The sequence below is a fragment of the Camelus dromedarius genome, chromosome 24, assembly GCF_036321535.1.
Source record: "Camelus dromedarius isolate mCamDro1 chromosome 24, mCamDro1.pat, whole genome shotgun sequence".
Lineage (NCBI taxonomy): Eukaryota > Metazoa > Chordata > Mammalia > Artiodactyla > Camelidae > Camelus > Camelus dromedarius.
Genome location: NC_087459.1, coordinates 32,328,115 through 32,353,299, shown reverse-complemented (window position 1 = coordinate 32,353,299; position 25,185 = coordinate 32,328,115). Strand labels below are relative to the sequence as shown.

The window sequence follows — 25,185 nt, the reverse complement described above, 5'->3', positions numbered from 1 at the left end:
ATGTTCTATATATTTTGACCACAATTAAAAAAAAAAAAAAAAGAACATCAGTGCACAGATTCAAGACTGTCTGGGTTGGAGGCCTCCCAGCCTTCCTTTTTGATACGGGTGCTGATAAAATCCACAAACATCCAAACCATTTTGCTGGGATGTAACGAGGCTGAGTCCCAGGCCCCCTCTGTCCCCCACCTCCCACCCCGATCAGCCCTGGCCCTCGGGGGACCACCATCTCTACACAGCTGCCTTGCGGGTGGGGAGAAGCGGAGACTTAGGGCAAGGACAGAAGTGGAGAATTTCAGCTAAATTTCTGTCCTGGCATTAACCCATGGCGCTGGGGACCTCTGGTCACATGAACCACAGAGGAGGCGCCCAATAATCGTCCAGTGACAGACTGACGTTTCTTTCTTTCCTGGGAGGCTGGGCACCTTACACTTTCAGGAGAGGCTGTAAATGGCAGGAGGAATTTTTTCATACTACCAAAGACTTGGAGGGCAGGCTGGGCAGAGGTTAGTTTAGTCCGAGACCGGGTTTGTGCAGATGGCAGCTCTGCAGAGCGGGTGCTGGGATCCCAGACAAGCGTCCCTACCCAGCAAGGGGCCCTGCTCCCTGCAGCGTAACTGTCTCCCTGGGGCCCCTCCAACTGTGCTCTGAACTCTGAAGGGACGGAGAACCCCTCTCCCCTCCCTGTGCAGAGAGCTCAGGAGACCGTGGGAGGGGGCCCTTCCAGCCTGGGCAGTGTCCTGGGGGAGGTCACTGTCCCAGGGGAGGGGACTTCAGGTGCGAGCCCACTAGGACCTCATCCTGGCTTGCTGGGAACCTAGGCCCCTCCTGGTTCCACGCTCTCCCCATGGGAGGGGCTGTCCTTTCCCCTCCCCTCCCAGGAGCCCCACCTTCTCAGGAGCCTCCGAGTCAGGCCTGGCTGTGGTCTGGAAACTTCCTCTCCTTTCAGGTCTTAGAAAAAGTTCTTTTTCCTCTCTCTGGGGCAGGTGCACCACGGGGCGCCCTGCCTGGCCACTGCCCCCGACCTCCCCCCCCCCCCCCCCGCTTCATCCCTTTCTTCTCTGAGGGGCGTGGGGACTTTGCCAGGCAGAGCCACTGAGAGACTGACGGTCCGAGGGAAACACGGAGGCGAGACATAGGAAGAAAGGAAGGTGGAAAAAAGAAGGTTTGGAAGGCTGGGAGGGCGGAGAGGGAGATGGAGCTGGGGGGAAAGGGGAAAGAGATGGTGAGACAGGGATGGGGTCCAGTCCCGTCGGGCGAGCAGAGCGAGCCACTTCAGACCCCGGCCCGCCGCCCCCACTCGGTGCCGCTCGCCGCGGACTCCTGTCCCCCCGCGTCCCCTCGGCCGCAGCTGCGTCCCCCACCACGACGGCGCCGCCCCAGTCTGGCCCCCGCCGTCCCCCGTGTCCCCACCCCCGCGTCCGCCGCGCTTACCTGGGCCGCTCATGCTCCGCCAGCCGCGGGCGCCTCCTCCGCGCAGGCCACCGGCTCCCGTCCGAAGCCCCAGCCCTCGGTCCCCGCCGCCCGGACCGTCCGAGGGGCGCCGCCCGCCCAGCGGCTGCAGGGCCGGGAGGGGGCTGCGCGCCACCCGGGCAGGAGTCCGGAGGCCAGAGGAGGCAAAAGAGAGAAAAAAGGAGAGAAAGTGTGTCATAGGCTGGAAGGGGGAGGGAAATGCAAAACCCGACAGGAAATGAGACTGAAAAAATGCAAAAGGTTAGAAAAAGTGATAAGGAAGAGGGGGAGGGGCGGGGCCTGGGCCCCGGCGGGCGCGGGGGGAGGGCGGCGATGAGGTGGGGCGGGGCCGGGCCCTGGGGTGGGGGCGCCGCGGGGACGCGGAGGGGTGGGCCCGGGCCGGGGGAGCCCGGCAGGCGCGGGGGCCGCGCCCTGCGGCGGGTGGCGCGAGGCTGGACCCCTCCCTGGGGCCTCAGCCCCCCACCTGGTCCCCAGCCCGGCTCAGAGAGCCTGCCAGAGCCCAGAAGCGGCCTGGGGAACCGACGCCCCCTGTAGCTTCTTTGTGGGACATTGAGGCAGCCGACCTTTTAGAAGAACTGGCCCCATTTTGAAGAACTCCCAGAGGCATCGCTGCGATTTTCCGGGAGGCTTTTCCCACAAAGTAGTCTTGCAGGCTGGGCACCCCCAGGCCGCTTCCCTCCCCCTGCGGCTGTTCTGAAAGCTTCCTGGGGCTTGCCTGGCGGCCAGCACCCTTCCGATGACCTCACACACCCCTCCTGGACACTTGATAGTGACAGGTCTCCCTGAACCTCCTCGCCCCAGCCTCACGCCCTCCGCCACCCCCACCCCTGGCTGGCACTCTCAGACCCCACGCTGTAAGGGGACTTGTGACTTCAGGGTGTCATCGTTTTAATAACTCAGCCCCCAAAGCTGTGACGTAGGCCCCTGGCTGGGCTGTTCGGGTGGGAAGGTCCCAAGGGCTTATCCGGATGGTGAACTTGAGGATCTGGACAAACTGGGCACTTCTGGAGAACACTGGGTTCTAGTCTGCGGACTGAGGGTTACCGGTTTCCCCAGCCTCCACTCGGCTCCTGCTCTGCCTCGGCTTACCACTCTCCCCTCCCCTCTTTGACCCCCCACCGCTGCAGATGAAGAACCCTCCCTGCCAGCACATTCTCAGTCTTCTGAGTAAAGTTCCTGGAGCCCCCGGAGGCAAAGGCATTCGATCAATTAAGCAACTAAGCACGAAGGTAAATAAATAATGGTGCTGTGGTCCGAGCACCAGAGCACCAGAGAACCTGAAGTCTGGGCCAGGCACTCAGGGAGACACGCGTTTGCTTTCTGCACAGCATGCTCAAAAACGCCACCAGGAACCGCAGAGAGAAAGTTCCTAAAATAAACGCCCGAGGCCCACAGCATCCAGGTCCCCAGCCCCCAGCGACCGGCTGGAGTCACTCCTGCACTTGGTGAGCCTCTTAAATCAGCTGTGTTGTTTAAAGGAGAACTTCCTTATGCAGGGGAGGGAGGGTAGACATGCCTTAAAACAACAACAAAAACTGACACAAATTCTGCAAAAAGCTTGATGAGTTTTCCCAGAGTGAACACGCCCCAGTGATCCACATGCCATTTATAAAGGTTTTGAACTTCAGAGGCAAGAGATCTGACAAGATCTGACCTATGCTGTTTGAGATCAGAATGTGACCTATTGTCGGTCGGGGGCGACTGGTAGGCGGGCGCAAGGGGGTTCTGGGGTGCAGACCAAGTTCTATGCTTTGCTGTGTGTGTGGATCACCCCTCCCTGTGTGACAGCTAGCAGAGTGGCCGCCTGCCTAGACCTCCTTCTGCCTGGGCCCCTAAAGCAGCACCCTCTGAATTATCTGTAGTAAAAGACACCTCCCACCCTCTACCTTTGAAAAATATTCTCATCTGTTACAGACTGATGCTTTTGTAAAATATAATAAAAATGAATCTAGACAGTCAAATTAAAAAAAAAGATACTCAAGATTCAGGCCCGCTGACTGAGCTTGGTCATCGTGGCAATGCCGAAACGCTGTGAAGGTACGTAAGTGCTCAGTCTGGATTTCTGGGCTTATCCGGCTGGTCGAGGGCTGGCGCACGGGCCAGACTTTGTGTGTCACTGTCTTGGGGGAAAGGCAGCCTTGCTGGCGGACCACGTCCGCCCCGAGAGCCCGGCCAGCCTTTCGACGAGGCAGTTGGAAGACATCAGTCAACCGGGCCTTCGCAGACACGGACAGGAATCAGCAGCCGGAAAGAGAGGGACCCTCGACGAACAAATAGGGCAACTGTCTCCCTAGGGTAACACTGAGGAGAGAACAGAGCATAATGATCCAAAAAACCATCTAATGAGTATCCTCGGAGAGACGCAAGCGGAGATCACATCCATCAAATAAGAACAGATTGCTGCGAAACGGGCTGCCTGAAGAAAGGCCGGTTCGTGGAAATTAAAAACACAGTTGTCAAAATAATGGGATGAATAAATAAAACTCAATAGAAGGGCTGGACGAAGATGTCTGTCGAGCGTATCTCCTAGGCTGCAAAGCCGAAACAAATGAAACCCACCAAGACGTGCAAAGCACGAGAGGAAAGTTGAGACCCAAGTGATCAACTCGAAGAGACCCTTGTCCGCTCAGAAAGCGTCCCCAGCAGGGAAAGAGACACCTACTCGAGGGAGGGGTCAATTACAAAATGATCGTGACACTTGTCAGAGCTGAAGAGTGATGTAATTCTCCGCAACGAGAGCCTGTATAATGAATAAAAGGTCTGCCTCTAGACACATCCACAGACACTGCAAGGAAACAAAGGGAAAGATGGATAATGAGATGTTTCCAAAATCTGTTAGGGAAAAATAAAGCACACTGGTGCCAAGGATCAGGTGGGACTCAGGGTTCTCATTGGCTACACTGGGTTATCTTCCAGCAAGGAGATAATGAAGTGATGCTTCGGCGTTCTCAGGGAAATGGACTTTAAACGTAGAGTTCTGTATTCCGCCTAATCATCCATTGAGTGTGAGAGCAAAGTAAACACGTTCTTAGACATGCGGAGGCCTTGGAAATTTACCCTCCCTGCCGCCACTGCCCTGCCAGGCACTTTGTATGTTTCCACATCAGGTAATTCTGTTATAGTAAAAATAAATCAGTTCTACAAGAAACAGGGGTGGGGAAACCCCTGAATAATAAAACCCGGCGGGGAGGGACCGATTAGTTTAGTTCCCACATCTCCCTGCATTCGAGTCATCGTGGTCTGGGGACGTGCCGGGGCCCTAGGGTCGCTCACACCACCTGACTGGTGTTCAGAGAGAACCTCTTGCATCTGGAAGTAATCTTGTCTTCCTTCTGGCCCTCCCCTCCATGTTACTTGGACAAATAAAGCTTCTAGCTCTATCTGCCTTCAAGTGTCGCCAAACCCAGTAAGTGCACAGTACTTCTAGGTATTCTGAATGGAAACGTTCAGTCTCTCCCGGCGGCCCCACCCTCTGTGATCCCCCCAAGATGGTGCCTGGGTGTGCTGGCGGAGCGCGGCCTGCAGGACCTGGAGGAAGACGTGGGGGTCCCTCTTTCTCGCCTGGTTGCCTCTCACCCTGCTGGAGCTCATCACTGACATCTCGCTCCTGTAGGATTCCTGGTCTGCTTCCCCTCGACTTGGGGGAGTATCTGCCAGTCTTACCCACCCTGGAAGGCCACCTGCAGCCTCGGCTGTGGGGTCACCTCGCCAGCTGGAGCCGGCTCTCCCTCGCCTGGAGCTTAGGATGAGCTTGGAAAGCCTCCCTCTGCGGGACAAGCTGTGGCAACCAGGTTTTGTGAGGGGCAGCCCCACACCCACGTCTGGTCCTTTCAGCGTCCTTTCTCTGCCTGCTCCATCCGAAGCTCCAGGAGACCCAGCCTCCTTAAATTTCCTGAGAACACCGAAGCATCACTTTATCATCTCGTCGCTGGAAGATAACTGGGTGTTGCTGATGAGAACCCTGAGTCCCATCTGATCCTGGGCGGCAGCGTGCTTTATTTTTCCCTCTCACAGGGCGGCTGAGGATGGGAAGGGGGTTCTCTCCCCAGTGCCAGCGGACGTCTATGTGCAGTTGTCTGCGTCTCCCCTTCCCATCTGAACAGAGGTGGCTGGGAGCCGCCTGAGATGGGGTTCATGTGTGAGTGATTTCAGGAGGCGATGGTTTGGGGAGAGGGAAGTGAGGAGAGGAGACAATAGGGGAAAAGCTGAACAGGAAGGTGATGCCACCCTGAGCCCAGTTGGTCCCACCGGGAGGCCTGGAGGGGGCTTTGCGCCCCAGAGGGAGCTCCAGGGGTTGGTTAACCCTTGCCTGTGGGCTGCCAGGGAAGGGTGTGCGTTACAGGGCTCCTCTCAACACAGGGTCACCCTGAACCGGCATCTTAGAAATGGAAAGGTCGTGAACGGCAGGGATCCATGTCATAGCTGCGCGATTCGAGGCAGTTTGCTGAGTGAGCCCCCTTCCCGGGATTGTCGGCTCTGCTTCTGCGCCCGTTTCTCACTGTCGTTCTCCAAGAGGTCTTGCTATGTCTGCCAATGCTCCCCACCTCTCATTCTCCTCCCCCCTTGGAAAGTTTTCACGGTGCCCAGCAGCTGAAGAGTTGGGAGATCAGACGGGGAAAAATGAGATGGATTTTACCTGGAGCCAAACCTCGGCTGCAGCCACAGTGCGGTGTTTTGAGACATTTCTGTGTTTCACTGAGAGCCGAAGGGAAAGAGCAGAAACCCAGGGCAAGGCGCCTTCTGCCTGTTCCACGCCCCTCCCTTGCCGCGCGCCCCCGGCCCCCTCCCCTCCCCTCCAGCGCGCACTCACCTCCTGAGAAGGCTGCCTCATCAGGGCAGCAGTCACACGCTCAGGACAGCAGAAAGGTATTTCACAAATGGTTGATCTGAGAATGAATATATTGCTTTCTTCCCAGAGGCCACACCTCACTGCCATTGTGTACAGTAATACCCACCTCCCGCCCCAAACTAGCACTGAGAGCGAGACAGACCCTCCCAGGGCTCTGACTTCACGTCCTTTATACTTTCACACAGTTACTGTTCTCACCACCCCGTCAAGCTCATTCCTCTTAATTTTGGATTTTTTTTTATGCCGTCTCCCTCTGCAGAGGTGATTCCAGAAAGGCATCAATCTATCTCCATTATCCCACACAAATACAAAACAACCCAGTGAAAGGTCCATTTACTTTCTCGTATGCTGAACACCTTAAATGACCCTTGACTTTTTTTTTAAATGCAGAAAACATGGCTTAAATCCAGGAGGAAAATGTTCCCGTCTGCAGGCTGGTAATGCACGTTCAGTAATTTTCAGTTGCTTGAGTCATGAAATATGATGAAAGCCATCCAGGTATCTCACGGGGGAAAAGGCGCCTTGAACTTCCCTCTGCCACAGAGCTGGCGGGGAGACATTTCTACCCGAAATGTGCAAATCGGTGGTGGGCCCGTGACGGAACCGCTGCGGCCCGGAGCTTGGGGCTTTTTGGTCGGAGCCCAGGAGGGCGGCTTCGTGCTGGGCCGTGGGGGCGCCGCCTTGTGCAGCAGGCAGCCTCCCCCCGGGTCACGGCGCACCGCGGGGCCCTGCCTGTTCTTCCTCTCCAAGGGGCTGGATGACAGTCTCCAAAACTCGACCACCATTTTCTTTCTCAGTTAATCCACGTTAGGCTAATGGGCACATTACATCCGTTTTGCAGTGGGTATATGTGCTGGCGGCTCTGGATAAATAATGAATACTCTCCGTATGCGCGTGAGCTAGCGCGGCCGGCACATAACGGATGCTTCGTTTGTCCACAGGGACTGTGTTACCAGCAGGGAACTGATCAGGCTCTAAAACGCTCTGGGTTACCTGAGGCCTGAAAGGTGCTCTGTCACGTTGGAGTCCGTTCCTCTCTGCACAGAACTTAGGAGTGGCCTGGCGTTTGCTTTAGGTCCCCCTGTTTGAAAATGGAAAATATTTATGCTCATCAATCACAGTGCCTGCCAACTGCTTCCCCCACCTCCTTGCTTTTAGAGAAAGCTACTAGAAACACCCAAGGCATGTAAATGGCTCTGAGTTATGTCTGTTTTTAGCACAGTGTTTGAGCAGGAAAGTCAGGGCTCATTAAAAATACGAATGTTGCAGCTTATGGAATTGGCTGCTTTAAACGCAGCCGCCCACATACCAGTGGTCCTCAGACTGTTCCACAGTGTTTATGTGGCAGCTCCCAGCATCTGTGGGTACATCCTGCGTCAGTGTGTGTCCCCAGGGGCCAGCTGGGCGCGGCATTCACACGCCCACGCCAGCCAGTGCGGAGGAGGCCAGCCCTCCGCGATTGATGTGAAAGGCAGCTGTCACTTGATCGATGTCGACACCAGTGCTGACAGTTACGTGAGGACTGTTTGGAAGAATTGTATGCATTTCTGAGCGTGCTCTTAAGCGATCCTTTCGCCCTTTAGTCTTCGAATAGTTTACATTCTCTAGAATTAAGTGCATTGTTATCTACTTGGAACTCAACCGTGCATAGAGCGTCTGGAAGATTTGTCTCTCTGACCTTTGATTTTCTTAATCAGAGAATTGTGTCCATTTGAAATGCTGGTACCGCAATGGATGAGTTTATTGCTTAAGATCGTGGAGGAATTGTGCCACTGCTAATAAAGGATTAGTTGAGAGAGCAAATGGGAGGGAAGGAAACATGACGAGGAACAAAGGAAAGAATGATTGGAAATGAGAGGAAGAAGGACTCTCTCTAGGATTGATCAGACAGAAGCCAATGTTGGGAAGAACCAATAAGGGTCAAAACTATTCAGCCCAAAGTCCCGAGGCCAAGAGATAAACATGTGGAATAAATACACTGAGCACTGCTGAGGTGGGAGGGCTTCACACGGTCTGAGCCACCCACCCTGAGAGCTTGTAAGAGGGGAAACACACAGCAAAATCAAAACGAAACAGAACGTGAGCAGCCAAACAACCACACACACCCGTGCCAGTAATATATTGCATATATATGTGCGTGTGTGTGTGTGTGTGTGTGTGTGTGTGTGTGTGTGTGTGTGTGTGTGTGTATATATATATATACATGCAGTTTTTTTTAGCACTGGCTTTTGTATTTGGGGATGCTGAGATTAAATTATGATGTGGAAATGGTCCATGCAATGCTACAGTACTTGACTAGATACATGAAATATATCAGTATCTTATTAATAACTGCTAAGATCCATTGCACCTGCATGTATCACCCCGAGTATAGCTTGTTTCCTTAAAGTGCATCCTTCCACCTGTTTACGACATGCCCGACCCCAGGAGCACCAGCATGTTTGTCACGTGGAGCAGATCACTTTTAACAGTCTCCTCTATATTTCAGAATTATTTTCAGCAGTAAGGATATCAGAATCAGTAACAATCATTATTTGTTTGTTTCTTGGTTTTAAAATAATGATCACTTATAGAAAGAATGGATTTCATTGTTAAAGTTATCATTCAAATTCAGGAAAATGTTGCACATATAAACTAAAAGGAAAAAAATATGACAGCTTGTGATCTGTTTCACTGTTTTAAGCATAAACAAAAACTCCAAGTGGTCGCTGGAATGGCAAAAATGAAGTAACTTGGGCTCCGTTTTGTTCTGTATAATCCCTGTGCTATTATCATTTATTTGGAATCTACTGTTTCAAGACCAGAGTGGGGCTGGAGTTGGGAACCAAACCAGTCTGAAATGAGCTCAGACAATTCCGAACCTTTAGGAACTTTTCCATTTTAAATAGCTTTATTGAGGTATAATTTACATATCATCAGGTTCACCTCTTCAAAGTGTGTGACTCAATGGGTTTTTTCAGTCAATCTGCAGAGTTGTGTGGTCACACCATAAGGTCACGTTAGAACGTTTTCATCCCTAAAACCTTGTGCCCGTGGGCAGTCATTCTCCACATTCCCAAAGGCAAGTTGGTCTGCCCCATGTACTGTGAGGCCAAAGGAACAGAAACGTGGGAGTTTGGAGCAGAGAAAGGTTGACTGTAGGGCCGGCGAGCAAGGAGGATGGGGTGGCTTATGCTCAAGAAAACCCCAAACTCCCCGAAGGGTTTCAGCAAAGTCTATTTAAAGGCCACATGGGGGGGGGGGGGTCTCAGGGTCTGTGATCAGCTCGTGCACAATCCTCTGATTGGCTGATGTAGAGGTAACAGGGTGTCACACTGTCAACCCCTAGGCGCCAGAAGATCTGAGGCCACTTGCTCTCCATCATCAAGTAGTTAAGTTCTTCCCTTTGGCGGTGGTTTTTAGCATCTGAAAAACTCAGGAAATATACATAAGATACTATGATCTGGGTCCTTCAGAGAGGAGCTGCGGCAGAGGATACAGGGAGGGTCTGTCCCACCATGGGAAGCCCCACAGGGTCCCGCTCGGTTACACAACCCCCAAATCTCTCCCTATTTCTAGCCAACCACTAACCATTTTTTTTAAATTGAAGTACAGTTAGTTACAACGTGTCAATTTCTGGTGTTCAGTATAATGTCCCTGTCATGTATGTATGTATGTATATATGTATTTATATATATTCGTTTTCATATTCAAGAGAAGGACTGCAAATCAATTACAGCACATGCTTACTGAATCCTGTGCTATACAGAAGAAAACTGTTTTTTAATCTATTTTTATATATAGTAGTTAATATTTACAGATCTCAAACTCCCAGTTTATCCCTTCCAACTCCCTTTCCTCCCACCGGTAACCATAAGATTGTTTACTACTTCTGTGAGTCTGTTTCTGTTTTGTAGACGAGTTCATTAGTGTCTTCATCTTTTAGATTCCACATATCAGTGCTATCATATGGTATTTTTCTTTCTCTTTCTGGCTTACTTCACTTAGAATGACGATTTCCAGGTCCATCCATGTTGCTGCAAATGGCATTATTTCATTCTTTTTATGGCTGAGTAGTATTCCATTGTATAAATACACCACAGTTTCTTTGTCCAGTCATCTGTCGATGGACATTTAGCCAACCACTAATCTATTCTCTGTTTCTACAGATTTGCCTATTCGAAACATTTTCTATAAATAGAGTCATACACTATGTGGACTTTCGTGTCTGGCTTCTTTCACTTAGCAAATTGTTTCCAAGTTCCACCACGTTGCAGCAGCATGTATCAGTAGCTCATTCTTTTTATTGCCAAATATTATTCCTTTCTATAAACATGCCACATTTTATTTATCTGTTTATCTGTTGATGGACATTTGGGTTGTTTCTACTTTTTGGCTATTGTGAATAATGCCGTGAACACTTGTGTACAAGTTTTTGTATGGCTGTATGTTTTCATTAATCTTGGGAAGATACCTAAGAGTGGAATTGCTGGGTCACATGGAAGTTTCACGTTTAACATTTTGATGAACTAGCAGACTCTTTTCCGAAGCAGCTGCCCCATTTTGCATTCCCACAAGCACTGTGTGAGGGTTCCAATTTCTCCATTTCTTTGTCAACACTTGTTACTGTCTTTTTTATTGCAGCCGTTCTAATGGGGGCGGAGTGGTATCTCAGTGTGGTTTTAATTTGCCTTTCCTTTGTGACAGTTGGTTTTATGTCGATCTCGTATCTTTCCATCTTGCTGAAATTGATTATGAGTTCCAATATTTTTTTAAGGAAATTTTTTTTATTGACGTATAGTCAGTTTACAACGTTCTGTCAGTTTCTGGTGTGCAGCATAATGTTTCAGTCGTACATATACATATGTATATTCCTTTTTATATTCTTTTTCAATATAGTTTACTACATGATATTGAATATAGTTCCCCATGCTATACAGTAGGACCTTGTTGTGTATCTATTTTATATATAATACTTAATATTTGCACATCTTGAACTCCCACTATATCTCTTCCCACCCCCCTTTCCCCCTTGGTAACCATACAGACATAGTTTTAATATTTTTTTAGTGGATTCCTTGAGATTTTCCATGTACAAAATCAACGTAATCAGCAAATAGAAAAGTTTTACTCCCCTTTTTCCCATTCTGGCTGCCTTTTATTTCTTTACTTCTTTTTCTTTTTGCCTAATTGCCTTGGCTGGTCCCCCTGGTAGAAGCGGCCAAGACAAGCATCTTTGTCTCGTTCCCACAGGAACTTACTTTTAAAATGAGCACGTTGTGTAGCTGGGTTGGTATGTGTCGGGGGCAGACTGCAGAACTAAATTAAACCCCTTGGAGAATACAATATTTGTTAATGTTCAAGTAAAAACAACGTGCTAATCTGAGGCTCCCATATATATTATTAAAACCCACCAGTAACCACCGCTATTGTTTAGAACTTAGAGCAACCAACGATGTTTTTCACAGAGGAGCAGTTTATCACCGGCATTGGGCAGAATTGCTGGTGGACTGTGATAATAGAAACAGACCGGTTTTTAGTTGGTTTTATTGTTGCTTTTAAATTCTCTGTGGCCACAATGGCATGAAACTAGAAATCAACCACAGAAAGAGAAACTAGAAAAAACGATTGCATGGGGGCTAAACAATGTGCTACTGAGAAACCAATGGGTCAACGATGAAATGAAGGAAGAAATTAAATTCTCTGTGCAGAGCATGCCCCCTGCCACGTGCCCTCAGGGCAGATGGTTCCCACTGCCCCACGCCGGTGTACCGATGCCCTCCCCGGCTCTTCCGGCAGTGTCTGAACCCTGCTTTTGACACAGTTCTGTGTCTGATGTGCACAGGCGTGGGGTCTGTCTCATCCACTTCTGCCTCCCTCCCCGTCCCGTGCACAGGAGACCCTTCACACTTGCCTGCCGAGTCTGTTGAGATGGTCTGGGGACCCACTCTCAAGGCTGCTCGTGGGGACCGGCGGCCAGAGGGCACCTGATGCCAGCCCCACAGGGGCTGCGGTGTCGAGTCTGCGCAGCCTCGGGCGGGGCAAGGGCGTGGGAGAACGCGCGGCTCTGCTGTGACTCATTGTGGGAGCCTGGGCCCCGGCTGCAGCTTTTTTGGTTTCTCTTCTGTAAAATGGGGACAAAGGTGCAGTCTCGACCTGCTGCCACCACCTCGCCCCGCCCCCTTCAATGCCCACCCCGGAGGGGAACGTTTGTCAGTTGGGGCTGGGTTACCGAACCTTTGAAAGGAGTGAGGTCTTATGACTAAAAAGGGGGAGAAACCACCTGCTTTTCTCCTTCCTGCCCTCTAGGGACTCACATTCTTGAGCTTGCCAAAATGGACCTCAAATTTTTTTTGCATAGATTAGGGGGAAATGGAGAGGGTATCATTTCCTTGCATGAGTCCCCTAACTGAGATCAGCTATCTCTAAGGGGGAAAAAGATTTTTTTTTTTTTGCAAAGAAAATGCATGCTCTTGAACATGCTGTAAAGAGGAGGAGGCTGCTAGTGTCCCATTCAAGTCCCCTGGTATATCATGACTCTGGGTATGAAGGTCCCACCATTGTCAGCTGCAAACACACAGGGGGATGAGCCTCGTGGCTCAGCCTTTGCAGGGAGACAATATTTAAAAGCACAGGTCCACAGTCGTAAGAAATCTAAATGAATTTTATTCCTAAGTTGTGTTTCTGCAAATATATTACAGGGAGTCCAACCTAAAACCCTCGTGGGCTGGCCTTAAAGCCCAGGGGAGGCGTCTTTTCCCTCTTCCCAGCCTGTCCTATAGACCCGATTCCAGCAAGCAAGAATCCTTTCTCTTTAGGTGCTGGAAACTGACCCCATGACAAACAGATTTTCATCAGTTCAAGAGGAAAGAGAACACTTTCTTAATAAGGGCCCCATCAATTACATTGTGTCAATAAAATACTTAGGAATAAGCCTGAAGGTGAAAGACTTATACGCAGAAAACTACCAAACATTGCTTAAGGAAATTAAAAATGACTTAAAGAAATGGAAAGATATCCCATGCTCTTGGATTGGAAGAACTAATATTGTTAAAATGGCCAAACTATCCAAAACAATCTACACATTTAGTGTGATCCCTATCAAATTACCCAGGACATTTTTCACAGAACTAGAACAAATAATTCTAAAGTTTATGTGGAATCACAAAAGACTCAGAATTGCCAAGGCACTACAGGAGAAAAAGAATGAAGCTGGAGGAATAACCCTCCCAGACTTCAGACAATACTACAGAGCTACAGTAATTAAAACAGCATGGTATTGGCACAAAAACAGACGTATGGATCGATGGGACAGAATAGAACCCAGAGACAAACCCACAGACCTATGGTCAATTACTCCTCTACAAGGAGGCAAGAATGTACAATGGAAAAAAGACAGTCTCTTCAGCAACTGCTGTTGAGAAAACTGGGTAGTTGCTTGTAAATCATTGAAGTTAGAACACTTCCTCACTCCAAACACAAAAATAAACTCAAAATGGCTCAAAGACTTAAATATAAGACAAGACACTATAAATCTCCTGGAAGAAAACATAGGCAAAACATTCTCTGACATAAATCTTAGCGATGTTATCCTAGGGCAATCTACCTAAGCAATAGAAATAAAAGCAAAAATAAACAAATGTGGCCTAATTAAACCTGTAAGCTTTTGCATAGCAAAGGAAACCATAAGCAAAACAGCACGACAACCTACAGAACGGGAGAAAGTATTTGCAAGTGATGCGACTGACAAAGGTTTAATTTCTGGAATATATAAACGGCTCACATACAGCTTAACAACAACAACAACAACAACAACAACAACAACAACAACAACAAAGCAATCCAATCCAAAAATGGGCAGAAGACCTAAACAAGCAATTCTCCAAGGAAGACATACAAATGGCCAATAGGCACATGAAAAAATGCTCAATATCACTAATTATCAGAGAAATGCAAATCAAAACTACAATGAAGTATCACCTCCCACCAGTCAGAATGGCCATCATTCAAAAGTCCACAAATGACAAATGCTGGAGAGGGTGTGCAGCAAAGGGAACCCTCCTGCACTGCTGGTGGGAATGTAGTTTGGTGCAGCCACTATGGAGGATAGCATGAAGATTCCTCAAAAGACTAAAAATAGACTTAACAGATGATCCAGCAGTCCCACTCCTGGGCATGTATCTGGAGGGGACTCTAATTCAAAAAGATAAATGCACCCCAATGTTCATAGCAGCACTATGTACATAGCCAAGACACGGAAACAACCTAAATGTCCATCGACAGATGACTGGACAAAGAAACTGTGGTGTATTTATACAATGGAATACTACTCAGCCATAAAAAGAATGAAATAATGCCATTTGCAGCAACATGGATGGACCTGGAAATCATCATTCTAAGTGAAGTAAGCCAGAAAGAGAAAGAAAAATACCATATGATGTCACTCATATGTGGAATCTAAAAAAAAAGGAAAAAGAAGATACTAATGAACTTATCTACAAAACAGAAACAGATTCGTAGACATAGTTAACAATCTTATGGTTACCAGGAGGAAAGAGGGTTCGAAGGGATAAATTGAGAGTTCAAGAGTTGCAAATACTAACAACTGTATATAAAATAGGTAAGCAACAGGTTTCCCCAGTAGGGCAAAGGGAACTGTACTCAGTATCTTGTAGTAACCTATAATGAAAAAGATAGGAAAAGGAATATATGTGCGTACATGTGTGACTGAAACGTGCTGTACACCAGAAATTGACGCAACATTCTAAACTGACTGTACTTCAATAACAAAAATGTGCTGTGTTGTATAAGAACAAATTTGGTTGACCTGTGTCTCTGCTTCCTGGGAAGTGGCTTCTAAACCCTTCGAATCTCCCAAGTGAGGGGAGCGTCTGTTGTTCATGGTGGGCACCTCAGACCACACCTGAGTCAATGCTGACAAGACGGTGCAGGATGGGGGCCAGCCACCCCAGGAAGACTAGTCATGTGATTAGAGGGCTGGGGCCCTGAGCCAGGTGACATCAGCCTGACCTCCTGGAAGGGGAGGGAGCTGGAGACTGAGTTAAGTCATGTGACCAGTGATTCAAACAATAACGCCTATGTAATGAAACCTCAGTAAAAACCCTGGCCACTGGAGCTCACTGCCCTGGTGTTTGGTGGTCAGGCCCCTCTGTTCAGGGAGACTGAAGTATCTGAGGACATGGACGCTTGCCTTTGGGGTTTTCCCAGCCCTCACTCCGTGGGTCTCTCCTCTTGGCTGGTCCTAATTTCTGTCCTTTATTTAAAAAAAACAGTAATAGTCTGAACAGCATGTTCCTGAGTAATCAGCAGCATTCCAGTGAATTCTCAAACCTGACGGACCAGTGTGGGGCCCTGAATCTGCAGCCAGATGGTCAGAAGTGCAGGCGTCCTGGGGACTTCTGAGCTTGCAGTGTCTGAAGTGAGGACGGCCTTCACTTGTGAAATCTGACCCAGCGCTGGGCAGCTGGCGTCAGAATTGCGTCATAACGTGTCTCCTCCTCGTACCGTGGCTAAGAGGATACAAATTGGATGAGAACTTTCCATTTTCAGGTGGAGAAATCACTTTTTAAGGTGTGACTAATTCATTACTCAGGGACCCAGCTCTTCCCCTTCGAAAATCTTCTGCCCTTGTGTTTTGTTTTCTGGTTTTGACTAAAGATGGGGTTACGGCTGGAAAATTGTTGTCTGGGGATTGAAAACCAGGCTCCAGTGAACAGAGAGCCCCAGACCTGAAAGTCCTGTCTGTGTTTCTCTCTTAAGAGGAGACGGGCAGTGAGGTCAGAGGCCACGTTCATAAAGAATCCCAACCTCTCTCCACACTTTGTGCTACTTAATGGCTCTGCTTAAACACTTCCACAGGAGCCAACAAATTAATGGCTCATGGGACCCTCTAAAGCCTTGTAAGTAGCAAAGAAATGGAAAAGAAGACCCAATTTGTTTTGTTCAGAGTTACTGGGATCAAGCTGGATTTGGTTTCTTTCGTTTACTCATTTGTTTCCAAAAATAAATTTCAGAAGGACAGACCATTAAGGAGAAAAGATACCCCAGTGTGCTGGAGACCATCTGAGAGCCAGGTGAGCAGGCAATAAGACATAGAACTGATTGTGGTGGAGGGTTCTTCTAACCCCAAGGACAATCGCAGTAGACAGAAGCGCAAACTGTGGGCCAGTGATCACGCCTCACCCCCAGCCCACCTCAGTTCTCCGGGGCGGAAGTCCCCATCAGGTAGACATGGAAGAGAAGTGCACTCCCTGTGTTTGGAACCTGGAAGTCAGGGTCCTTTTGGAATATTCTTTTCAGTTATGTGACAAATATGTATTGAGCTTGAATTGTGCCAAAACTCTGAATCAGTTTTGCTAGAAGCCTTTTCTCGGGGCCTCAGATAGCCCACAGCCTCCACGCAGAAGGGCCAGTGAGGGCCCGAGCACTTCGAGGTCCTACAAACCTGGACCAGAGTCATCCGTCTTCACACACGCCGATCCTGTGACCTTAGACAACCTCGTTCGTAAAAATACAAAAGCTAGTAAGTACTTGTAGTGGGTTAAATGGTGTCTGCCCTAAACTCATGTCTGCTGGAGCCTCAGAATGTGGACTTTTGGGAAATAGATTCTTTGCAGATGTAGTAGTCGAGCATCTTGAGATTATCCTGGGTTTAGGGTGGGCCTTCAGTCCAGTGATAGGCGTCCTTATGCAGAGAGACCCACGCCGGGCAAGGCCACGTGGAGATGGAGGCAGAGACTGGAGCGATGTGCCTACAAGCCAGGAATGCCGAGGGCTGCCGGCAACCACTGGGAGCTGGGGAGGGGCACGGAGCAGACTCTCCCTCGGAGCCTCCAGAAGCAACCAGCCCTGCCCATTGCCTTGACCAGAAATGTGAGAGACAGTATTTCTGTTGTTTGAAGCCACTCGGTTTGTGGTCATTTGATACAGCCTCCCGGGAAACTGGCACAGCGCTCTAGAGAGAGTTATGGCGCAGTAAGTTGAAAGATGGGTGCAGGAGTCTGATCAACGCACACACCCGACCAGTGCTAGTTCTTCTCGCCACTCTAGGTGGTTCCAGTCGGTGGCGCTGGCGCTGTGGCTTGGCATTCAGCTTCGCCTGTCAGCTTCCTGATTATTCATTGAAACGGGCCCTAGTGCAGCTTTAACGCAGCGCCCTGGTCTGGGTTTCCACTTTGGAGTCTTTTGCTTAGTTTCGTATGTGTGGCAGACATTGTGCGTGTCCCGCCCACATGCCCTTGGCATTCCTCGTTCCTGCACACACTGACCCACTGCTGGCTTGGAACTGCAGGAGCTACAGCTCTCTCTGGCCACTGGCACCTGCTTGGTTCATACGTGGGACAGAGAGTGGAAGCTCCTAGGAGTACCCTTCACCCATGACGGGTGAGACTGGGGTAAACCCCTCAGTTTTGCTTCCACCAGCTGGGACGGTGCTGGAGTGGGGTCCACACCGTGTCCCGCTGTCCCTGCAGGACTGAGCCCCAGTTGCCCACAGTAGCAAGCTGCTGGGCGCCATGCATGGTGTTGGCTTTTTTCCTGTATTGGTTTCCTGTGGTTTCCATAATGAATGACCATAGACTTGGTGACTTCAAACAACAGACACTGTCCTATCATAGTTCTGGAGGCCAGAAGCCTGAAATCTGTGTGATGGGGCTGAAATCAAGTGTCAGTGGGGCTGCAGTCCGTCCACAGGCTCTAAAGGAGAGTCACTTCTCGCCGCTTCTGGTCTCTGGTGGCTGTCAGAAATCCTTGGCATTTTCTGGCTTATGGCCTCATCACCCCAATCTCCGCCTCCGTCTCCTCGGGGCCTCCTCTTCCACAGTCAGCTCTCGCTCGGCCTCCCTCGTGTAAGGGTACATGTGATTATATTCAGGGCCCACCCAGATGATCCAGGACAGTCTCCTTACTTCAAGACCCTTCACTTAACCACATCTGCCACGTCTCTTTCCGCTGTATAAGGTCACAGCCCCAGGTTGCAGGGCTTAGGACTTGCAGATCTTGTCAGGGGCAAAGGCGTTATTCAGCCTCCCACCTACCCCCTCCCCTTCCGGGAATCACCTTCCCAGCAAATTAGTCACACTCACCTCCTTGTCTCAGGGTGAGGGCCTCACTTCTGACAGTGTCATTTCACAAGGAATGAGATTCATTCTTTTAAGGAATCATCTACTAATGTTGTCCTCACATCTCACTAACAATTATACTGACTGAGTCTGAGCACGGCTGTTCCATTCTTTGAGGGCTGTTTATTAACTCACAGCCGTCATTCCAAGGTGGAAGGAGTGACTGACTGGAATCGGTTTTTGGACAATAATAATTTAAGAAAAAATCCGGGAGAAGTCTAATGGGGGACTCTCAGCTCCACCTGAAACCTTCCTCAGCCTCACTCTCCGTGGTTTACATTTCTAATTTCATATATCCAGTGGGAGAGAAGTTTGGGTGGGAGGGCCACTGGCCAGAGAGCGCCCAAGCTCTTGCAGCTGAGGCTTGCCACTGGCAGGGGGCTGTGGAGGGCAAGAAGCGGGAGAGCTGAGCTCTTCCTGGCAGGTCCCTTTGGGTGGGGAGAGTGAACACCCCTGGTTCCCCAAGACTGCCTCCTCTGCACCAGTGTGAGAGGGAAGAGCAAATCTGACTCCATATGGGACCTGCTCCTCTGGCTCTAACCCCGGGCTCTGTCTGCTGTGCTGAGTCCTGCTGGTTCTGCACCTTTTGTAAAAGAATGTTGCCTGGAGCCTGAAATAGACAGGACAGCCCATTCTCAAGGCTCTCACCTTGAGGGTATAAACTTTTCCATTTAAAAAGAGATTAAAAATTGCAGAACAGAGAATACCATTGTCTTGGAGGTTTACAGGAACATCGTGGCTTGACCTATGTGGACGGCTGCAAGAACAAAGGATTCTGACACCAAGAAGTTTGCAACCACACCCCTCCCCCTTTTTAGTATAAAAGGAGCCTGAATGCTGACTTGGGGAAGGTGGTTCTCTAGGACATTGTTCCCCCATCTTGTTAGTCTGCCGGCTTTCTGAATAAAGTCATTATCCCTTGCCCCAACACCTCGTCTCCTGATTTATTGGCCTGTTGTACGGCGAGCAGGAGTTTGGACTCGGCTACACCAAGGCTGAGGCCGTGACCCTATGGTTGATGTTGTCAACTTGACTGGAGGGGTTGAAAGTCACTGCACCGTTCGGAGATCTTTGATTGTTCACTCAGTTGCTCCATTCGTCCTTTCTTTCCTTCATCTCCTCTTCTGTGAGCAAGAATCTATCAAGTGCCACGCCAGGCCAGGCAGGGGAAGGGCTCCTTTCAACCAGGAGGAGGGAGGTTCAGGGAAGGCTCTCCGGTGGAAGCGATGGAGCTCCAGGAAGAGACACGGCGACGGGGCGTCAGAGATGGAGAGTTAGGCAGGGGCCCGCTGGCCCCCTGCTGGAGAGTCCGTACTGATTCAACACACAGTGGAAAGCCACCAAAGCCTGGGGGAATGTCACCACCTGATAGGTGTTTTAAGAACATTGCTCACTCTGGCTGCCATGTGCAGAAAGCACCAGAAAGGGGGAGGCCAGGTTTAGCTCCCTGGACATCTGGACGAGACAAGACGGTGGCTGGATGGAGAGCTTTGGGCTTCACGCTTCTTTATGGTCCGAACTGTGTCCCCTGCAAATTCACGTTGAACTCCTAACCCCATAGGACCTCAGCACGTGACTCTACTTGGAGAATGGGTCTGTAAAGAGGTAACTGAGGTAAAATGAGGGTGTAAGGGTGGGCCCTAATCTATGACTGTATCCTGATAGGAAGAGGTGATTAGGACCCAGACGTGCCCAGAGGGCTGACCACGTGAAGACACACGGGTAAGACAGTTGTCTGTAAGCCGAGGAGTGAGGCTCCAAGAGAAATCAACCCTGCGGACAACTTGATCTTGGACTTTCAGGCTCCAGAACCGTGAGAAAATGAATTTGTCGCTTAGCTGCCCAGCCTGTGGGGCTTTGCCGCCCGGCCTAAGGGGCTTTGCCAAGGCCACCCCCGCAAATAATGCACCGTGCCAGCTGAAGCTGGCCAGCCCACACGGTGCGGGCCCTCTGCTCTCCCCACAAGCCCTGCCTTCTCTCTTTGCACTGCTGTCCCTCGGGTCTAAGGGCCGTATTTCCCCCGGCTCACCTACTTGGCAGCAGACAAATGCCGTCCTCTGCAAAGCCTGCTGGCCTCCTGTCCTCCGCAGCCTGTATCCCAGAGTTCCTACGCACGGTCATTTATTTTCAGATAACTCACTCAGAAATTCTGAGCTGGCCCTTCCGTGGCCCCAAGTCCTCCATGCACTTACAGCAATTCCCCAGCAAACGAATGTCACTTCTGCACGATCGAGACAGACCAAATTAGCGCTTAGCAGAGAAAGGGGCTGCTGCTGCTTTTTCTTTTTTTTTTTTTTTTTCTTTTTGCAAATCATATAACTCTAAACTACCTCCAATTTCCTAAATGGAATCTGGCTCGAGATTCACTCTGGGATGGAGCAGTCTGTAATGAGATTACATTATGTTTGGGGGAAAACATTCAAATGACCAAGAGAATTAATTTTGCATCCCAACCGATAGCAAGATCCAAAGCCGTAAGTCAGAGCCTGCAACCTGCCGGTGCCCCTGGGGATGATAACGTTTCTTTCAGAATACAGCGACACGGACAGTTCCGGGGGCCCATGAAATGCGGAGGTTTTAAAGCTGGAGCCGTTGGGTTCTTTCCGTTCCGGCGACAATGCTCATCTTTTCTCAGTAGCTGTCATTTACTGTGGCTCTCTCCCAGGCTTGGGAAGATGAAAGAAATCCCCAGACCCAAAGGAGCTTCCTGGATGGGTTTCGCTGGGAGGAATCTTTTGAGAATCAATTTAAAGCATTTAAAATGTTTGGTGCTGTTGTGAAGGCTCAGCTTATGGTAGCATGGAGTGTGTGCATGTGTGTGTATGTGTGTGTGTGCATGCACACATGCAATCTCATCTTTTAAAAGGAAAGAATAAGATTAAACTCTCTTTGGTTCTTTGAATCCTCTTCGCCAGGTGGCTTTATTTGTATGATATTAGACTTGTCTGAACATCTGGGAAGGATCCGAGTTGGCAGCAATTTTCTGATTCTGATTCATTGTTAAAATCAGCTCAGAAATAGCCAGGAGCTGGCAGGCTGCCCACCTCCATCCTTGTATGTGTTGGCTGCATCTAATTCGAACAAGGTCTAAGGACGTGTGTGAGGTGGGAGCCAGAGAACCTCCATTTTGGGGGTGGAAGAGCTGCTCCTCACTGCCTGCATGGTCTCAAAAGTGAACTCCTGTACTTGTTTGTCAATGTTCACAGCCACACTGTTCACAAGAGCCAAGACATGGGAACAACCGAAATGTCCATCAGTGGATGAGCAGATATGCAAATTGTGGTATATCCATACAGTGGAATATTACTCAGCCAAAAAAGGAAGGAGATGTTGAAAATATGACGCTGAGAGAAGCCAGACACAAACAGTCACATGTCTTACGGTTCCTTTTATATGAAATGTTCGGGGTAAGTAAATCCACAGAGACAGAAAGCAGATTGGTGGTTGCCTGGGGCTGGGGAGAGAGAGAAGTGGGGAGTGACAGCCTAATGGGTCCGAGGTTTCTTCTGGGGTGATGCAAATGTCTTGGAACTAGACAGAGGTGATGGTTGCACAATATTGTGAATGTGTTAAATGCCAATGAATCATTCATTTTTAAATGATTAAGTTATGTGAATTTCACCTTGATTTTAAAAAACGTTCCTTCCGTCTCTATATCCCACCAGATCTTGGGGGCTTCCTCTGGGAAAATTAGGGTGTTGGACCAGAAACAGAGATTTCAAACTTGCAGGTGGTAGACCACATTTGGCGAGTTGGTGATTAACTGGGCAGACACAATGGTTTACAAAATTCCAAACCTGACTTTTCTTCATGGTAGTTGCTTTCCAAGGGTGAGCCTCCCTCCTCCCTGCAGTGAGCCATGCCTTCTGGGCTTCGTGTTCTGCGAAGCCCCCCCTCGCGCCAAATCCGGGCTGGCCCCGTGATTGGCTCTGACTAGCAGATGCCACAGACGGGACATGATGTAGCCTCCACGTCTGGACCTTGAGAAACCTGCAGTTTCCACGGGTGGGATATGCCCTCTCAGAACCCAGACGCCACGTCGTGAGAAAGCCCGAGCTGCGTGAGGAGGCACACCGAGTGCGGGGAGCAGCGGCCGCCAGCCACGTGCGCGAGCGGTCCTGGCACTGCAGCCCCAGCGGGCCCTGGGGGACGGCTCTAGCTGGCCTCCTGTGGAGCTTTTGGAAAGGCATAGCTATAGATATAGTGTTTATATTACATGTCTCTGTATCTATGTCTGAATCTGTATCTGTCTACATAAACATGTAGATATAATCATCTGTCTGTCTGCCCATCTAATGATTCATTAATTGGCTTACACAAGTCCAGAATCTGCAGGGCAGGCCGTCAGGCTTGAGTCCCAGGAAGAGTAGATGACGCCCTCAAGCCCTGAGGCAGTCGGCTGGCAGAATTTCTTCTTTCTTCCAGGATGTCCATCTTTTCTCTTATGGCCTTCAGCTGATTGAATGAGGCCCACCGACATTATGGAGGATAATCTGCTTTCTTTAAAGTCTACTGATTTAAATATTAATCTCATCTAGAAAAATACCCTGTCAACATCTGGACTGGTGTTTGACCACATGTGTGGGTAACGTGGCCCAGTGAGGTTGACAAGTACAGTTAACCCTCACAGGGGCAGTGAACTGACCGTGAGTGACCCCTCACTGACAGGCAGTCTCCCAAATTACAGTCCTGTCCATGCTCCGCCCAGATGCCCTTGGATCTGTTTCCTGTTTCCAGGCAGCTCTGCCTGCTGCGGCCCCTGCCCTCAGAGCTGCCCTGCCTGACCTGGGGTTTCTGTTCCCTGGAGTGGCCCTTGGCCAGGACCCAAGGGGATAAGAGCCAGAAGCCCAGCCCCCTCTCAGGCTGAGGCATCTTGGAGGCCTGACTCACTCTCTGCGATCCTCGTGGGGTCAGGCATAGGCCACCCTCCATGGTCTGGAGCTTCCCCCAAGCCCCGGCCTTGCTGGATTCCTTCGCCTTCTCCCTGCCGGCTCCCCACTCACCCTACTCCCTCCCTCCCCAGTTTCTCCTGCAAGCACTCAAATCCTCATCTCCGGATGGGCTTCTGGTAAGCCCAACCTGAGACAGACTCAGCTGCGCGAGGGGGGCCGGGCGTGTTGCAGTCACCTGCAATCACTGGAAGAAACGCCGAGCACCTGCTGGGTGCAGAGCATCATTTCTCGGCCTTGGAGATGGGGCGCCGGCGCCGGCAGGCAGCACCCTCTGCTTGTGGGCTGGCACCCTCACGTTCGGCCCAGCAGGGAGGCGCTCCGAGGCCGGGTGGACCGTGCGTGTCTGTACCGCTCATCTGGTCCGTGCCTGGTCATTGTCAGTCCAGCCGCGCCCCACGAGGCCTTGGCAGGCACCCGAGAAGGCGGCCCCGGGCTTCTGTTTGGTTTGTGCTGTTTCCCCGCGGCCTCTGGTTTCTTGCTCTTACAAGCAGAAATCAAGTGCACGTTCCATGCAGCTGCCAGCGCCAGGCGGGTCTCATCCCTTATGCCGCCTCACCAAGCCACAGGTGCTGTGCCCCCCCCCCGCGGAGCGCCCCACCCTCGGCCTCCGCGCTCGCCCACGGCTCTCCTCTCCTCCTCACCCCTGCTTCCCGCAGCCCCCACCCCAATCATGCCAATCAAACAGCGAATAAACTCCCGGACGTGAGCCAGGCGTTCCTCCCCCATCAGAGGCCCCGCGCGCCCCAGACCACCTCGGGCTGTGATCACCGCAGACGCACGTGAAGGTGCGCTGGTGTTCGGTGGCGGATATGGAAATTCAATAAAAGGCAAGTTAATTAAAACAAAACATGCTGTTGCCTGGGGCAGCAAAATGTAACTGCTTCTTACATGACTGAATGTTAAGAAACAACGGGGAGGGTAATGTTTTCTCTCTCCCCGCTTCGGTCTTGGAGTCCGTTTGGCAAAGGCTGGGTGTGAGTCTGCCGGCCGGGGATGGATGGCTCCAGACTGGGGTGCGCATGTGGTCGTGTATGTGGTTGGCCCTGGGCGCAGGGCGACTGAGGAAGAAAACCCACAGGCTGTGAGCTGCTGGGTGGGGCGCGCGTCCTGCCCTGTGCTGGCCTGGGATCCCAGTGCAGACGCGGCCCCTGGCCCTGACCGAGGGCGTCTGCTACCCACTGCTGTCATACTGCCGCGAGACAAAGCATCCTGTGACGCGCTGAATTATGTCCCCCACATCCATATATTGGAGTCCTAACCCCCAGGACCTCCAAATATATTTGGAGATGGGGTCTTTAAAGAGGTGGTTAAGGTAAAATGAACCATGGGGGGACCCTCATTCCACAGGACCAGTGTCTTTAGAAGGAGAGAAGATTAGGACAGGGCGCGCACGCAGGAAAGACCCTGTGAGGACCCCAGGAGAAGACGGCCGCCTGCAATCCAAGGAGGGAGGCCTTGGAGGAAACCAACCCTGCGGACACCTTGATGTTGGATTCTCAGCCTCTGGAATTGTGGGAAAGTAAACTTCTGTTGTCTAAGGCGCCCAGTCTGACCATTTATTATTGCTCGGGGCTTGCAGGTGGGCTGGGTGGTTCTGCTGAGCCTAGCTGAGCTCACCTGTGTCAGGGCTGGCTGGCTGTGGGTCCTCCGTGGCTCATTTGGGAGCGGCAGTGTGGCTGTGCCACATGGTGGTCTCTGGGGCTCCAGCAGGGAGACTGGGCTGGTAGTCATGGTGACGGCAGTGGGGAGGGAGGGGGGAGAGAGGGCAGAGAGGGGGAGGGGAAGGGAGGAG

General features: G+C 50.6%; 1 protein-coding gene and 2 long non-coding RNA genes across 6 annotated transcripts in view; 1 reads left to right on the top strand and 2 right to left on the bottom strand.

The window, feature by feature from the left end:
* Window positions 1–1,668, bottom strand: part of CARD11 (caspase recruitment domain family member 11) — a 95,525-nt gene extending 93,857 nt beyond the window's left edge. Inside the window, exon 1 of the mRNA XM_064478734.1 lies at window positions 1,435–1,668. The gene's annotated coding sequence lies outside the window, so the exon portion shown is untranslated. The remainder of the gene's footprint in view (window positions 1–1,434) is intronic.
* LOC135319248 (uncharacterized) lies at window positions 921–24,931 on the top strand. 4 transcript variants are annotated; one of them, XR_010377734.1, is made up of 6 exons: window positions 921–1,165; window positions 2,601–2,702; window positions 2,802–2,918; window positions 20,107–21,545; window positions 21,648–24,220; window positions 24,741–24,931. It is a non-coding gene; the product is annotated as an uncharacterized LOC135319248 (long non-coding RNA). The 4 variants fall into 4 exon arrangements; XR_010377733.1 differs by lacking the exons at window positions 2,601–2,702; window positions 2,802–2,918 and adding an exon at window positions 16,336–16,395 and having other exon boundaries at window positions 20,107–24,220; XR_010377732.1 differs by lacking the exon at window positions 2,802–2,918 and having other exon boundaries at window positions 20,107–24,220.
* Window positions 2,873–7,398, bottom strand: LOC135319250 (uncharacterized). The gene is made up of 3 exons (XR_010377735.1): window positions 7,316–7,398; window positions 6,284–6,359; window positions 2,873–3,774 (listed from the first exon to the last, which is right to left on the bottom strand). It is a non-coding gene; the product is annotated as an uncharacterized LOC135319250 (long non-coding RNA).
* Window positions 24,932–25,185: the final 254 nt, after the last annotated feature.